Genomic DNA, 16,309 nt, shown 5'->3' with positions numbered 1-16,309 from the left:
TACAGTAGAAATGAGTCTTGAGAGTAGAGAGATGCCACAGTGGTTAAGAGCACTGGTTGCTCTTCCATAGCACCTGAGTTCAAGTCTCAGAGCCCAGATGACAGCTCACAACTATCTGTGATTCTAGTTTTGGAGGATCTAACACCTTCTTCTAGTCTCTGCAGGCACCAGACACACACTGTAGAGAGACACACAAGTAGGCAAAAATTCACGTGCATAAAAACAACTAAAAATGTGAAAATCTTTAAAATAAATAAGCATATAAATCTATTATGGAAATTTTCAAGTACATGCAAAATTAAAGAGCAAAGTATTTATTACTTAGATGCAGCAATCATCAACTCAAGGGGTATTCCTGTTTAATCTGTACATTTTACCCATTCCCTTCAACCTCAATAATCATACATTGTGGCCTATAACCACTAGGCATATGTTTTAGATGGTGAAAAAGTTTATAATACAGTAGATATAGCACATCTAAAAATTAGCGACCCTTCACTATTAAATAAACAGAAGTAGCCAAATTCTCTCTCTTCTTTCAACTACATATTTATTCATTCATTGTGGCTGATTCATGAGTGAAAGAGGCTCCACATATCATATCTTATGTATTTCTCAAGTCGTTATAACTAAAGTTTTCTCTCTTCCTGTTCTGTTTCCTTGGCATTTATTTGTGAGACAAACAGGATACTTTAACCTACTCATCTTGGAAGCTGGAGAGAATTGTCAGATTTCTATGGGGCAAATGGGAATGAATGACTGAGCGAAGGAACACTGCCTCATCATGCTAGCATACTGTTCATCTCTCAGAGTCTCTTTGTGTTAATTCCTCAGTCTCCTGGTCTGCAAAGTGGAACTGCTAGTAGCTGCCTTCTGCTCTACTTCTCCAAGGAGGTTGTGACAAAGACTGGGATTTAAAAAAAAAGCCTAAAACAGCTTTCACCAATTGATGCTATAAATAACAGAGGAGAGATTCTATTATTAAATGTCCTTTGTTCCTAGAAGCTTCAGTCAGAATGGGAAGGTTGGGAAGTAGAACCCTTTTGCTTTGTTCTTGCCGTACTGCTTCTGGGAAGGTGGCAACAGAAAAGTCAGACCAGAAGCATGCCCTAGGCTGGAGAGCCCTGGGACCTAGATCCCTTTAAACAAGTCAGCTCAGCTCTGGCCAGAGCATGGCCTGTAATATATCCCGTTCCAGTCTGGCAAAAATAGAATAGCCAGGAGAACGCGAGGACTGAGACAACTGTTCCTGTTTTGAAAGTCGGAAGGATGTGGCTGCAGGTGGAGTTGAATGCCTGTCCCCCAGAGGGAGGCAAAGCCAGGAAATTGTAGGCCCCATGGTAGAAAACTGAGATTTGGACTGGACTCCACATGGTGCCCTTGGCCCTAGTGCCTGGTAAAGACACTGGTAAAATTGGAGACCATTTTGCCTGGAGATGTCATACATGTTTGTAATTCAATTAGTTTCTAGGCCAAATACATCAGGGAAGCTCTGACAAGTGGCAGACACAGCTCCAGCAGAGCTAACAGCTAGTTAGGTCAAATTTCAGTCTTCCCAGGGCTGGAGAGAATTCCAATATGAACATAGCAGCCTTTCCCTGTTGCTCCAGGTTGTGAAGGACCAGGAAACAAAAAGGGAAATTACCTTTTGGGCCTCTGTCACCTATTCAGCACTCCTGCAGAGGTGCCATAGGATGCCCTATTCATTGTTTCCCCTCTATTAACATGCCCCACCACCTCCACATATCCACATTTACAAATGGTTGCAGTAGCTGAGGCAAATACCCCTTTTCTAGACTCCACTGGGCACACACGCAAGGGTGTGTGCCATGGGAATTACAAAAACAACAAGACATGGAAGTTTGCAAAATGAGCAAATCACTAGGAATTTAAAAAATAAACTTAAAAGTAATGAGGACCTAGACGTTCCCATATGTGTGGTGGGAAGTTTGAAAGTTCCAGCCTTTTCTGAGCTTTCTGTGTACCCAAAAGAGGAGCTTATTTTGGAAATGGAAAAAGTATGATTTTTTTCCCTCATCAACTCAAAAGTGGTTGAACTGATTTAGCTCAAACTATAAAAAGACAAAAACCAAATGTGCCCTGGGACAAGATTTCCCAGTGCAACTGAATGGAAGCAACTTGAGGGGCAGGATCATGTAAACATTGACCCTTGAGATCATATACTTTGGCCGATCCTTAAGTTCTTCGGAGTCTTGAGGTTGGATTATGAACTTGGGGTTGTCAGTCAAGTAGGCAACAAATTCAAAATGACACACTCCATTTATGAAGAGATTACTGAAAATTTCTGACTCTGACGTTAGTTTTCTAAATATTTACATCTTTTATTACAAGTTGTCTGCTCTTTTAAAAAATTGTGTGTGTGTGTGTGTGTGTGTGTGTGTGTGTGCATGTGTGTGAGCATGCAAATGCCATTTGAGACCCTTTGAGGTCAGAAAAATTAGATAGTCCTGGAGCTGGAGATACAGGTGGTTTGCAAGGCACAGGGATGTTGGGAGTAGAACCTGAGTCCTATGCAAGAGTAGAACATGCTATGAAATGCCAAGTCATCTCTGCAGCCCTATCTTTTATATAAAACTATCACTACAATGAATATTTTCACATTCATGTAGCTAATGAACTTACCCTTGTAAATTGTCACTTATGGAGAGAAGTGGTCTCAAGCTATTTAGCACACATACTTTGGAGACTCTCATAGATCCATGGAGTAGCTCTCCTGTCTTAATAACTACTTGGTGGTGGTGCAAGAGGTGGCCCATGCTTTTAAACCCAGCCCTTGGGAGGCAGAGGCAGGGGGATCTCTGCGAGTTTGAGGCCAGCCTGGTCTACAGAGTGAGTTTCAGGATAGCCAAGACTACAAAACAACAACAACAAAAGTACTTGTACCTCATCTGGAGCTTCAGCTAAGCCCCAGCTCTTTCTATTGTGAAACTAAAGATGAAAAAGGAACAGAGTAGTGTCTAATATGTAACGAGTGCCCCCAACTAGGGGCTGTAGTAGTAGTAGAATTTACAAAATTGAAGATGGTGTCGGTATTTATATTCTCTTTTAGAAAATGTTCCAGATCAAGTTTTTGTAAAGTGAAGTAGTACTGTGACAAACAGTAAGAAAACGTTTTTATGTGGCGTACACATAGAAAAGAAATGCAGGTTTTAGGCAAGTCCCCCTTATTGCAAGCAATGCACTCTTGTCTATTCTTGATTCTGTTTCATTGAATTCTGTTCCAGCCATTATATTTATTTTCATTTTTGAAAGTGTGGATGGCTGCCTACTAAATAGATTGCATTACTGTCTAATGGGTCACAGCCCACACTTCGTAAACCACTTACCTAGATGAATCTGAGAAGGCAATTAGCACTCTCAGGAGCCCAGAGAGCTGTCTACTTCTGAATTAACACCTGTGTCCAAAGTCTGAAGCCAAAAAAATCTTCTCTGAATCTCCTTCCCCACTAAAATGACCCTCAGAACAATGAATGACAGCTGCAAAGTGACTAGACACAAATTCTCCTCATACTTCATCCCTGGCTTGGCACAGAGATGATACTGGGTGTAAATCTGGCCAAGATGTGGATTTAATCTGCAGAACCTGCTGAGTGTGTGTGAGTGTGTGTGTGTATGAGTGTGTGTGAGTGTGTGAGTGTGAGAGTGTGTGTGTGTTGTTTATAGGCACTAGAAGAGAAAGTGAAAGGCCTGCCAGTTTTCCATTTTTTTCCTCTCATGTCATCTGTGTATCAAGTTTCTGCCATAATGGAGGGGAATGCCCACTACCCTGTATGGTGACACTTTCCTTTCCAAAGGATCCTCCTCCTCTGGGATAGTGACACAGTGAGACAGGGTCAAAGCACCACAAACTGTGAGCTTTGTTTCACCTCCCTGCTGTGGTGCCTTTGCCTTGACAGAGACTTGGTCCAGTAAGATGATCTGCCCACAGCTGGTCTCCTACACTTAGAACAAATTGGAAGCAGGAGAACTTGCGGGAAGGAATTTAGTTTCACTAAAAATAGCTGCCATATAGACCCTGTGACTTACCACTCCTCAGAACAGTCTGATGTGGACTGAACAGGGTCCACTGCCCCCTGCAAGTCTTCTGCATTTGTTTTTCCTGCCCGAAGCCCTTAAAGCCAAGGGGAACTTTAGGACTTGAGTCCTTTGGCTCCGATGCAGACTCTTGAAACCCTGAGAAAAGAATGATGATGATATAACCAAGAATTTTCCTGGCCTTAGGAGTGCAGGACCGTTGGCACTAATAAAAACCAGGGCCTTTAAGCTTTTTGTTCATGGTGGGATCTTGTTTGCTCCTCGCTGCCAGGCCCACTGCATCTCCACTTCTAAGGTAGGTGAAAACGAACTCACTGGGGGAAATGCTTCTGGAATCGGGATGCTGTTGGGTAACACAGGCCGCAGTTTCCTCTGCCTGGGGCAGGGAGAAAAATGTCAGGACAGGACATAGTCTACAAATCAAAAGTCTGTGCTACTAAAACACCAACAAAGCCATGATAGTATGTGGAAATTTATTCTTTTCCTTTCACCTTCCCACCACAATGCCAAGTGATTGGTCAGCAAGAAAACACTTAAAATGTTGAGTTAAACCCGGTCTCAGTTTCTGTACCAAGATTTGTTTTATTTTGACAAGGTACCTTTTTATTTCTTCTCCCACTACTACAAGAATTGGAATTTTCCCCCAGGGTATTGCTTCTCCATTTTTGCCTTTTCTGCTATGTAGCATGGACGAGTAGTATTCTAGAGTTGATCCAAAAGGGATCCCTGTAGTTTAGGCAGTCCCTAGGAAAGAAGTGTTCCAACTCAGATTCACAAAATACTTGCTTGGATTATATTTCCTTTCTGAAATACTGCTGTGAAGACTGTTTTCTGGTTTCTAACCTGTTCATAATTATGGACCATGAGGAAGGAGTGAGAACTGAAGGGGATCTGGGAAGGTTTGGATTAGAGATTAGGAGCCACTGAGAAAAAGAAGCAGTTTAGCTATTGGAAAACTCAGAGATGGCTTTTAGGCATCATGCTAAGGAAACTCCTAGGCCAGCATCCCCACTTGTCAATAATGATGTTTTCATAGAAGAAGATACCCTTTGGTAAGAGATACACTTTCTTTAAATGAAAATGGCACTCTTAAAATATCACAAGACTTGAGGAAACAAACCTCCTGACTCAGAATCATCTTTATATACCTTTAAAAATGAATTAGACCAATACTTGAACATTATGTATGTCCTCTCCACTTCTATTCTTTTTGACTTCTATGTTTAAGAAACATGTCCAAATTTAAAAAATGAATATTTCAAATTACAAAAATCACCCTAGAAGTTATGCAATCCAATCCCCATTAATGCATGGGTTACAATAAATGACAATCTTGTCTACCTGCATGATTGCTTCATCCTTCCCTGCAACCTCAAAATGACCACATTTTCCACTTAAAGCCCTCTTCTCAGCATCACATCCTGCTAACACTTTCTCCTTTCATTCAGTATCATCTTGAGGCTCATTCACTGTGTTACAAGACTAGGTGAAACTTGAACATTTACAGTTATTTTTCCCATGTTACATTTAGTGCAGTCATGTGGCTTCACTAACACTAGGGACTCAAACATGTAACATTTTATTGAAAATTGTCAAGGGCTTTGCATTGAACCTAGGTATGCATTTTATGGAAATGCTATGGAGAACATAATTTCTTTTTCTTTTGCTGAACAAGGAGACTTATTGGAGGTTACTTCTAAATAGTGCACTTACCTAGTACTTTGAACAAGTGATTCCAGTAATGCATTCTCTGTGTACAGAAACAACCTTTCAGGAATGTATTCATCTGTAAAGAAGTGGTTTCCAAACTCAACCATAATCCACTGTGAGGCTGGCTGCCTAGAAATCACCCTGAAAGATTCTGTAAAATTTAATTTGAGCTATATCCTCAGAAACCATGATTTAGAGGGGGGTAGTTCTCCAGAAGCAGTACTTCCAGCAAAAAAACAAAAAAAGCAAAAAACAAACAAACAGACAAAAAACACCCTGTTGATTCTGAGAAGCACTGGAAAGTGGAGTTTCCTATTGTTGTCTTATTTGTTGTTTTTAAATGTGTCAACTATTTTTCATTTGCTTCCAATCAAGTTTAGGCTCTTTAGCATGGCTTTCCTGAAAGCCCTCATCCACCTTTGCAATCTTATTTGTTATCTTTGAATTTACTAACCCTAAAATCCCCAGTCTATTTGAGTGTTTACTGTTTCCCATTCTGCTTTCATGACTAGTCAATTTCCTCCTGCTATTGCTGTGTCTTTTCTCACTTCTCTGCATACCCATCTGTGTGCTTTCTGATGGTCTACACTGCAGGGCACACAAGAATGTCGAGGAGGAGTACCTAAACTCTCTCAATTCTTGGAATTCTAATTCAGTACCAATGGAATTTTTAAATACCTCAGGGAAACTGATACTGTCCCGATGTTCAAAAACACGAATCTTACTCAAATACTATCCCTTTACCAAATCAGAAAGACAAACGTTGCATGTTGTTCTCATTTGTGCTTCTTAAAATTATTCAGCTACATAATATAATACGTATGACATGGGAGTAGAAGAAAGGCTTTATGAGGGAACAAAAAGGAATCAGAGGAAGTGGAGAAGAAAAAGGGGAGGGTGGGAAATGAAAATGTTCACAATATTTGGCATACTTCTATGAAAATAACTTTTTGGGTGTCAGTGAGGAGGTCTAGGTAATCTATGGGGCCCTGGGTAGTATTGATCCCTGGCGTGCAAATAGACTTTGAGTGCCCATACCACGATACCAGAGGCTCTGTCAGCCAGGACTCTTGGGGGGAGGGCCTAGGCCCTGTCCTGGATGAAATGGCAGTTATTGGAGATCCACCATGGAGGGCCTCACCCTCCTTGGTGATGGGAATAGAGATTGGGTGGGGAACTGGGGGACCTGGTGGGGAGGGCAGGGGAGGAGGGGAGGGAGAGGGAGCTGGGACTGCCATGTGAAACAAGATTTTTTCTAACCTAAATTTAAAAAAATCTTTATGTAATATATCATTATATGCAATGACTAAACTGAAAGTAACAGGAATTCAATGTAAAAAATACAAGTTTAAAATCAGACCACAAACAAATAAAAACATCAAAATAACCTAGAACAAAGCAAATAAATGAAAAAAGGAGTTCCTATCAAGAGCCCAAGCTCCATGGGAAAAGATACCACAGCCCATTTTTTTTCTCTGAAGCATGAGAGTACAGTATGCCCATCATGGGCAAGATAACATTCAAATATGCTTTCAGGAAGACCTGGGTTTGGATATCCAGAACTTATATCTGTAAGATTTTGCATGTGGTGGTACATGCCTATAATCCCAGTGACAAAAGGCAAGGCAAGGGGATCCTTGGGGCTCAATGATCAGCGCATCTAGCCAATTTGTTGCCTCCACACTTAATAAGAGACCCTTTCTCCAAATATATAGAAAAATACAGCTGATGTTGACCTCTGGCCTCCATGTGTGATAAGCATTCACCTACATCCACATGTTCACACACATTCATATGTAATGCACAGAAAGTAATAATAAATAAATTTAAATTATTAGATCTTTCTGCCATAGATGGAAGGGAGAATAAAACATCACACAATGAAGCTTTATTTTCTTTAGGACATAAAACTATGAGGCAGATCCTTTATTCCTCAAATCTGAGATTTGTCCAAGGGTAGGGACTTAGAAGCCCTCTTAGTTTGGACAATTTAAGATAGCAATAAATGGATTCCACAGAGTCTCTTGGCTTCAGTAGGATAGGAAACACCTGATATTTCAAAATACAGTTCTTCTGCCATGTGGGAGGGATGAACACAATGCCAGGGGTTACAAAAGAGGAACAAGAGAAGTCAGGCAATGGAGATATGAATGAACTTGGAATAGTCTTTTCTTCTTTGTTACATACAGAACAGAAACAAAGTCTGCTACAGAAATTGTTGAAATGTGGCTATTCCTTAACCTTCAAGTGACATACACACAGTCACACACACACACACACACACACACACACACACACACACACACACACACACACACCGTACATATTAAAATACGATTATAAAATACATAATGATATTACTAGGCTGGATGGATGCTTCTACATTTTTATTCTCATAGAATTGTATTAAACATACATAGTTTGTATAAGTGCACAAATGCCTATGCCTACCTTTTAAATTATAATTTATACAGAAATTACATTGTCAGTTACACTTTTCTGTATTATACTTTCCTAGTCTTTTACTAATAATGTGACCTTGAATTCTCTAGGGCTTTGTTTTGCTAATCCAGAAAATGAGAATGATAATAGTACCTATGCCATAGGGTTATGGAAATATAAAGCAAAGTCAGGCAACCACTTGTAATCTCAGCACTTGGGTAGCTGAGGCAGGAGGACTGTAATGTCAAGGACAGTTTGAATTACATAGTTCTAGGCTAGGCTACATGAAGTCTCCATTATTTACATAAATCCATATTTGCTACTGTTGTTCTTCTTATTTCCATTTAACAAATCCCACAAATCAACTACAGTTGTTTAATTTGATTCTTTGTTGTGATACCGATGGAAATAAATTATCCAAAAAATTCCACCTTTTGCTTTTAAAAGGTAAAATAACAAAGAAACCTTGATTACATACATTTACATAATGCCATTTTTCTTACTTTGTAACAGATTCCTCAGAATAAAATATCATTGCTTTTAGTTTCATTGACTATTGCCCCATTGCTTTCTAGAAAGCATGTAATACCTTCACAGTTCCCCTGTCAATGTAGGAGTACACACATTCTGCAATATCCCCATGACAATTTTACTGTGGGTTCTTTGGGTTTTGTTATTGTTATTATCTTTGTGCGTGCATGCCTTAGTCTGTGGATACAGACTCACCAGTCTCAGAAGAGGGACCATCCCGGAAAGCAGAGGCACAGACAGTTGTGATTTTCTACGTGGGTGCTGGCAACTGAACCTGGGCCTTCTATATTCTGAAAAGGCAGAAAGTATTTTTAAGCATGAAGCCATCTCTCCACCCCCTGTTAATACTTTGTAAATATTGTTAGTCCTGTGGGTGAAATGATTTACTGTTTCTGGTTTCACTGGCTTCAAATCAGTGTGAGTTCCTTAGGGGAGGAAAAAGTTGCCCATTTAAATCTACAGCTCTAGGAAGTGGTTCTCCTCCTCCTCCTCCTTCTTCTCTTCCTCCTCCTCCTCCTCCTCCTTCTCCTCCTCCTCCTCCTCCTCCTTCTCCTCCTCCTTCTCCTCTTCCTCCTCCTCCTCCTCCTCCTCCTTCTCTTTTCAGTTTGTAGGTGTTTCTTGTATTTTTGGTTGTGAGCACAGCCTTTATAGTATCATCATAAACTCATCATGTATTCCCTAGGTAGAGCTATATTTCCAATGCTTGTTTGTTTACTTATTGAGACAGGGTTTCTCTGTAGCTTTGGACTCTGTCCTAGAACTCTCTCTGTAGACCAGGCTTGATCCTCTAAAGAGGAATGCTGATATTAAAGACATGTGCCACCACCACCTGGCTTGTTTCCAATGTTTTGTTAATCTGTATGAATTATGGCGATTTTTGCCCAAATTCTGGAAACTGCATATTGTAAAATGACTTTTATATAATTTTTCATCTTGAGGAATTAAAAGACTGTTTCAATTGCAAGAGTATGCATATCATTTCCCAGACTTTCTTGCAGAACTTTTTCTCTTCAAATTTGTCTTTACCTGTATATAATGTTTATTTTAGGCATAGAGGTCTGATTTGTTTCAAATTAATAGCTAATTACATCCATACTGCTTTTCCAATCCATCTTTGCCCAGCCAAAATGAAACACCAATTTGTATTATACTTTAAAATCTTAAATGATTGTACACGTATAATTTGGCATTATTGATTTTTGGTCTTAATCATATTGTCTATTCATTTGATTACACACTTTAGAGTGCATATATGCATATATATATGTATATATATAGAGAGAGAGAGTATTCTTCCGTTTCTCTCCCTTCTTCTCTCTCTCTCTCTTTTATTTTTCACGCTTATTTGATGGCATTTATTCTAACACATAAGCATTAAAAATTTATTATGTGAATATCTTATTTTTCTACTATAATCACATTGGAGATTTAAATTGGAATTTGAAGATATAATATTTACTTTGAAAAAATTGAAGTTTTATATCAATTCTTATGATTCATTCACTCGTTTTGTCATGATTTGTTTTATGTCTTTCACACTGGCATTGCAGTTTTCTTCATACTGGCTTGATGCTTTTCTTATTAAATTTATCTCAGTATTATGTAGGGTATTTTCATTACTGTTAATATAGTTTTATTTCACTTTCATTTCAGTGTTTATTACTTGAATATAGAAACTGTGCTGTGTGTGCACATGTGTTAACCAACTGTATATTCATTCACCTACTAAATTCTCTGAATAAGTTTCACAGCTATTGTTAGTGTTTTCTTTTTTATCTCTAAAACATAACATTAACAGTTAAAGATAGATATCAGTTTAAATAAGTTCCTTTCAGTATTTTTTAATTAGCTAGAAACTCTAAAACGATGATGAATAATAACAGGGATATGAAGCATTCTTGTCCAGTTCTGAATTTTATTTGATTGGGGCAGTGCTTTGCCATTTATGATTATATTTGGCAGCCAATTTTTAGTAAACTGTACTATTTCCAGATATTTTCCTCTGATCATATTTAATTTATAAATTAATTAGGACTGCAGCTAAATGACTTTTAAGGTGATATTAATGTCAACATTTATATCATTTTCCTCTTTAATTTATTGATGTCACAAATTATATTGAGGGATTTACATATACTGATGCTGAACCTACTTCACATTTCCAAATTTAGTAGAGTACATAGATTCATAATTTCTGTGAAACAAACCAGTTAAACCCTCATTATATGTATTTGTGTGTCTTCTTGTTAGTCAGGGTCTTCTTGCACTCTTCTGGGTTCAGGTAAGTGTCTTTGTCTGACTCTGTTGTTCCAGGTCACAGTGATTAGCACCATTTTTTCTCAAGAAATCTCCCCTTTTTATCAATCAAGTCATGTAGCTAGTCTCAGGGTGACTGCCAGGATACAAGAAGGAAGGAAAAGGTGGACAAGAGCTTTTAAGGCCCCACATTTGCAAGAGTCACATTTTTACCCCACTTTATTATTTATGACAAATCACTTGGCATACCACAAAAGTAAGGCACAGGAGATGAATACCTTGAAAAAATTTCCTGAATGAAGGGAAGGGTGAAATATATCTTAATTGGTCATATTTTTTTGTATTGAAAGTCTGATGGATTGTATTTTCTAGTGTTTCATTAAAAATGTCATCATATATATTCAAAAATAGGAGTACCTATAGATTTATCTGTTTTTATAGTCCTTTGTATATCTAAAGATTAAATTTAGACTAATGTCATTTTTAAAAAGAATTAAGGAGATTACCTACTTTTTAAATAAATTTATTATTATTATTATCCACATTTTCCCATCCTCTCCCAGTCTTTATCCCCCATCTCTTCTTTCCCTCAGATACATGCTCCCTCCGTCTCCCCTCAGAAAAGAGCAGGCTTCCCAGTAACATAAACCAAATACAGCATAATATGCTGCAATAAGACCAGGTACATACTATCACAACAAGGCTGGATGAGGTGACCCAGTAGAGGAAAAGGATCACATATTTAGACAAGTCACCCACCACCCCCACTCTCACTGTTAAGAATCCCACAAGAACACCAAGCTACTCAGCCATAACATTAAATTAACTGAAGGGATTACCTAATTTTTTGTGGCTTTAGAGAATTTAAATTATATTGAAATGTTGCTTTCTCCCAAGTATTTACAATTGTATAAAAACCCATGAATTCCCTTGCTGTGGTGATTTGCTCAATGATAAATATTTATTCATGATTTCATTCTCTTATTTGATAAATGATGAATTAAAAAGTTCTGCTTCCTAATGAGTAGATTTAGTTTACTAAAAAAGCATTTCTTTTCAGAATTTTAACTATATTGCTGAAGAATTTGTTGTAGAATTCTTTATATATGTCTTTACTTCTGATTATGTCTCCTTGCACATTTCAAGACTCGGAAATATTTATTTTCTTTTTTTCTTAATGTGACTTCCAAGAGGGTTATCTGACCATCACTTTTTTTTCTCAAAGAACAACCTTTAATTATTTTATTAATTCTAGAGTTTAGTTATTTCCTCTCCTATTTATTTCTCATAATATTTGTGATTCTTTCCCAACCATAATAAGACAAATATTAAGATAATCTCTCTTCTTATATTTGTTTGTGAGTGCTGTATGTATATGTAGTTTTTTTCTGGGGAAAATTTTCTCTGTGTCATGTATATTTTGAAATAAAATGATTAATTTCATTGCTTTTCAGATTGTTTGACATTTCACTTTGAATTCACTGGTATTCTATTAGTACATTTCTTAAATTCCATACTCTTAATTTTCCATCATTTAAATGATTTCAGTTATATAGCTGTTGTGCTCAGAGAACCTATTTTCCATTTTTCCTGTACCCTCTGTTTTCATCCATTTCTTAGTATTCTTGGGGATTTGTCCTTGAAGTTTCTTATATTTTGTACCCTTACAATTTCCATTTTGACGTTTTGGTTTGTGTTTGTTATTTCCTTCTGTGTGCTATCTTCCTGGATCTCAGTCACAGTTGTCTTCTTCCACAGATCATCTACTAAACTGTTGATTTGGTAAATCATATTTTGAAGTACCAGAAAGTCTATTTGTGATGTGGCCATTCAACCTGTCTGTATTCCTCTTTTTGTCTTCCTTATTGGCATTGGTGGTAGTTTACAAGTTATCACTTATCTGTCCTTCCACAAAAATTAGACATTACTTTGTTGTTAGCTTATTGAAGTTGCCTCATGGTCAAAGGGGCAGATACTCAAGTGGTAATAGGCTCTCTATTGGCAGGAAACTAAGTTTTTAGTGGAAGGAGCCTTCTTTCTAGGTTTATAGTGTCTCTCACCTGTTCTTTTGATTCATTCCTTCATATGCTCTTAAAGTCATATGGCAGCAGGAACATGGTTATGGTATTTTCTCAGTCTCTGTACTCATTTTTAAGGTCTCTATAGTGCTGGACTAATGATTTTCTTTGTACTTAATGTAGTAAGAAAGGCAACAGTTTTTTGCCAAGACTTTCACAACATGCAGGACACAATTCCTATTCAGAGGCTTTCCATAAGCTTCAGTAACTCTTTTCCTCAGGAAAGGTGAAGAGTTTGAAGTTTGCAATGAGAAACACTGTAAGTCGAAGTTCTCATTTCCCCAGTGCCTTCTCACATGACATGACTGAACTCTAGTTATCCTACTTCACAAGGAGCTGCTTTACAATAACACAGGGCTGGTGGTGAGGTTCAGGGTAATTGTAGTAGTTTGGGTACTGATGTGAAAATAACCACTCCAATAGTATGATTTTGGGCCAGCAAGTTGGTCGAGCAATTAAATTCACTTGCTGCCAACCAAATGACCTACATTTGATCTCTGGTAGCAGAGAACTGACGCCCACCAGTTGTCTTCTGATCTTCACATGAATGCTCTGGCATGCATATCTGTGCCTATGCACATGTATGAGTATGCATGCACACACACACACACAAATGCACGCATGCATGCACTAAATAAATGTAATAAAATTAAAGTATATTACAATGCTAAGGAATTGTATTTATTTTAAATATAATTTTAGAAATGGAGACACGAGGAGAATGAAAATACAGGAAATTCATGCTAGGGAATTAGACTAATGTCTCTAATCACTACAACTTGAATCCCTGTAGGAGGCAAGAAAATAGAAATTAGCTAGTATTCTGTAATGTTGCCAGTTTTAGCTCCATAAGGATAATAGGAAACAGGATTGCTGTTCATTCTTGCTGTGTGACCATCACATCATCCTAAGAATAGTGAGTCTGTATTACTCTGACCATCTAAGACTTGAGTTTCTCTCAATGACAAAGTCTAACTTATGTGAACAAAAGTTTCCAAAAGGGAATTGCACCTTCAAACTGAAACCTTCTCTGAGGGTGATTAACTGACTAGAACTTCCGTGCTTGTGTAGAGTTTGGAATGTTGTAGATCCAGAGCCAAATTTCAATTTAGCTTGGATTCTCTTTAGCTACCTAAGGATTCATTCCTTGCCCACATCTGTGACTAGCGTAACACACTAACATATGAAACCCTTTTGGAATGTATTAACTTAACAAAACCATAGTTTCCAGCAGCGAAAATTAGGAGTATCGCTAAATAGAGTTTGAGGCCTGTATTAGAGATTTCTCTTCTTTGTGTTGATTTATGATATACTTTGTTTTATTACTCCAAACAAAACAAAGCAAAACAAAAGCCTTCATGAAATTGCTTCCATGTTAGAGCTTGGAATTTGGGGTGACCAAAATATGTGTTTCCCAGACAATGGTAAGTCATATTTGTCTCTTTTGAGGTGAGAGTTGTATTTTCATCTCAACATCTAGACTTCTGGGAAATGTAACCTCTACCCTTAACAGGAAGTGCCACAGATAGGTAAGTCCATAGTGGTGTGTAATAATCACTCAGACCACATACTAGGCCTACATCCACTCTATCAGCATAGTATCCCAGAAAGAAGAAAAAAGAAGAGAATAGGGACAACTCTGTCCTTCAACACAGTGCCATAACTCTCTTGACTGCCAAGCTTTAATGTGGGGCTAAGAAATGCCATTTCCACTAATAGTAAATTCAGAGCATCACTCACTATTGACAGATTCTTCCAATGGCAATCAGAACCTTCTTGAAAATGTCAGCATAGGCTTTTGAAACAAAAAAAATTGAGGTTAAGTCCTGATGCTGCTTTCAATTTTGACAATAACCCGAGCATATAAATTGCCCAGTTTCTCTCTGTGTGTCTGTCTCTGAGTGTCTGTCTCTGTGTCTTTCTCTCACACATACTCTGTCTCTGTCTGTCTGTCTGTCTGTCTGTCCATCTGTCTGTCTCTCTCTCTCTCTTTCTCTCTCTCTCTCTCTCTCTCTCTCTCTCACACACACACACACACACACACACTGTCTCTCCCCCCTCTCTCCTTTTTTTGAGACAGGATCTTTGGACATAGCACTGGCTTTCCTGGAACTTGCTATAAATATATAACTGGCCTATACTGTATACTGCACATGCCTTAAAGCAAGCAACTAACAGGGCGACCAAAACTATTAGTTTAAGCAAAGCTTTTCTCTATAAAAGTTGATTGCCTTAGGTAGGTTCTTACAGTAGTAAAACACTGACTGGCACAAAACAATAAGGCTACAATTAGTTTTAAATGAAAGTACAGGCATTATTATCTTATAATTAATGACTCATACTGTAATTTTTCATATTTGTTCGTTTCACTATTTGTTCATCATTGTTCCCTAAAATTTTGCAGCTACATGTAGCACCAATTAAATATCAGATCTCTGTGATAGACATAAAACCAAGACCCTAACCTTAATACTGTTGAAAAGGCTTCAAGGAACTACCTAAGATAAGAGAGAGGTCTCAGTCCAAAGATATGGGAACACTGATCACTTAAATCTAGCATAGCTATGAATATGGCCCCAAAATTTTGTAGATGGCAATGTTATATCACAATGTTGAAATGTTGGACACCTCTGACCACCTGTTGAAAGAAAAGAAATATTCCTAGAAAATGTTTGGGCTATATGAGACAGGATTTGAGAGAAGCAGGGATAAATGTCAGGGACTGAATTCCATAAAAGTATGTGAAAAGCAACCCTGAAGTTTGTAGAGGGAGGTTTTACTTAGGAATCAAGAACTGGGAAGGGAAATGTCAGAAGGCTTGACTGAGCAGAATGAGTTGAACTTTGAAGCAGGACAACTACAGCCTTGGTTAAAGCAGACATGAAGCAATGGAGTCTGTAAGAGTGTTGAACTCAGGCTAGGTCACATTTATCATGACATCTGATAAAGCAACCCAGCAAATGAGGCAACCCTGATGGCCATGACAGCTGGAGGCCTCCCACTGACCACAGTCTACATGCCTGTCTAGCATCCCTTTCCTGGAAGTGGAATGTGGGAAGAACACCTCTGTGTCAATCATATAGGGACAGAATCTGGCATTGACAGAGTAATAATGAAATAGCCATTAAGTCCTGAGAACTCTATTCTTGTTCTAGTGCTTGAACTTCCCTTTGTGAAATTCTCAGAGATGTCAATTATTCCATAATAACTGCAAAACATGTCAAGTTCTAGAGAGC

At 38.1% G+C, this 16,309-nt stretch overlaps 1 protein-coding gene across 1 annotated transcript in view; it reads left to right on the top strand.

Moving 5' to 3' along the window:
- The first annotated feature begins 4,101 nt into the window (after positions 1-4,101).
- The window catches only part of Fgf13 (fibroblast growth factor 13), a 516,384-nt gene continuing 504,176 nt past the window's right edge, over positions 4,102-16,309 (top strand). The window contains exon 1 of the mRNA XM_040744655.1: positions 4,102-4,351. The gene's annotated coding sequence lies outside the window, so the exon portion shown is untranslated. The remainder of the gene's footprint in view (positions 4,352-16,309) is intronic.

Source organism: Mesocricetus auratus, unplaced genomic scaffold, assembly GCF_017639785.1.
Source record: "Mesocricetus auratus isolate SY011 unplaced genomic scaffold, BCM_Maur_2.0 Super-Scaffold_100003, whole genome shotgun sequence".
Taxonomy (NCBI): domain Eukaryota; kingdom Metazoa; phylum Chordata; class Mammalia; order Rodentia; family Cricetidae; genus Mesocricetus; species Mesocricetus auratus.
This window is presented reverse-complemented; position numbering and strand designations above follow the sequence as displayed.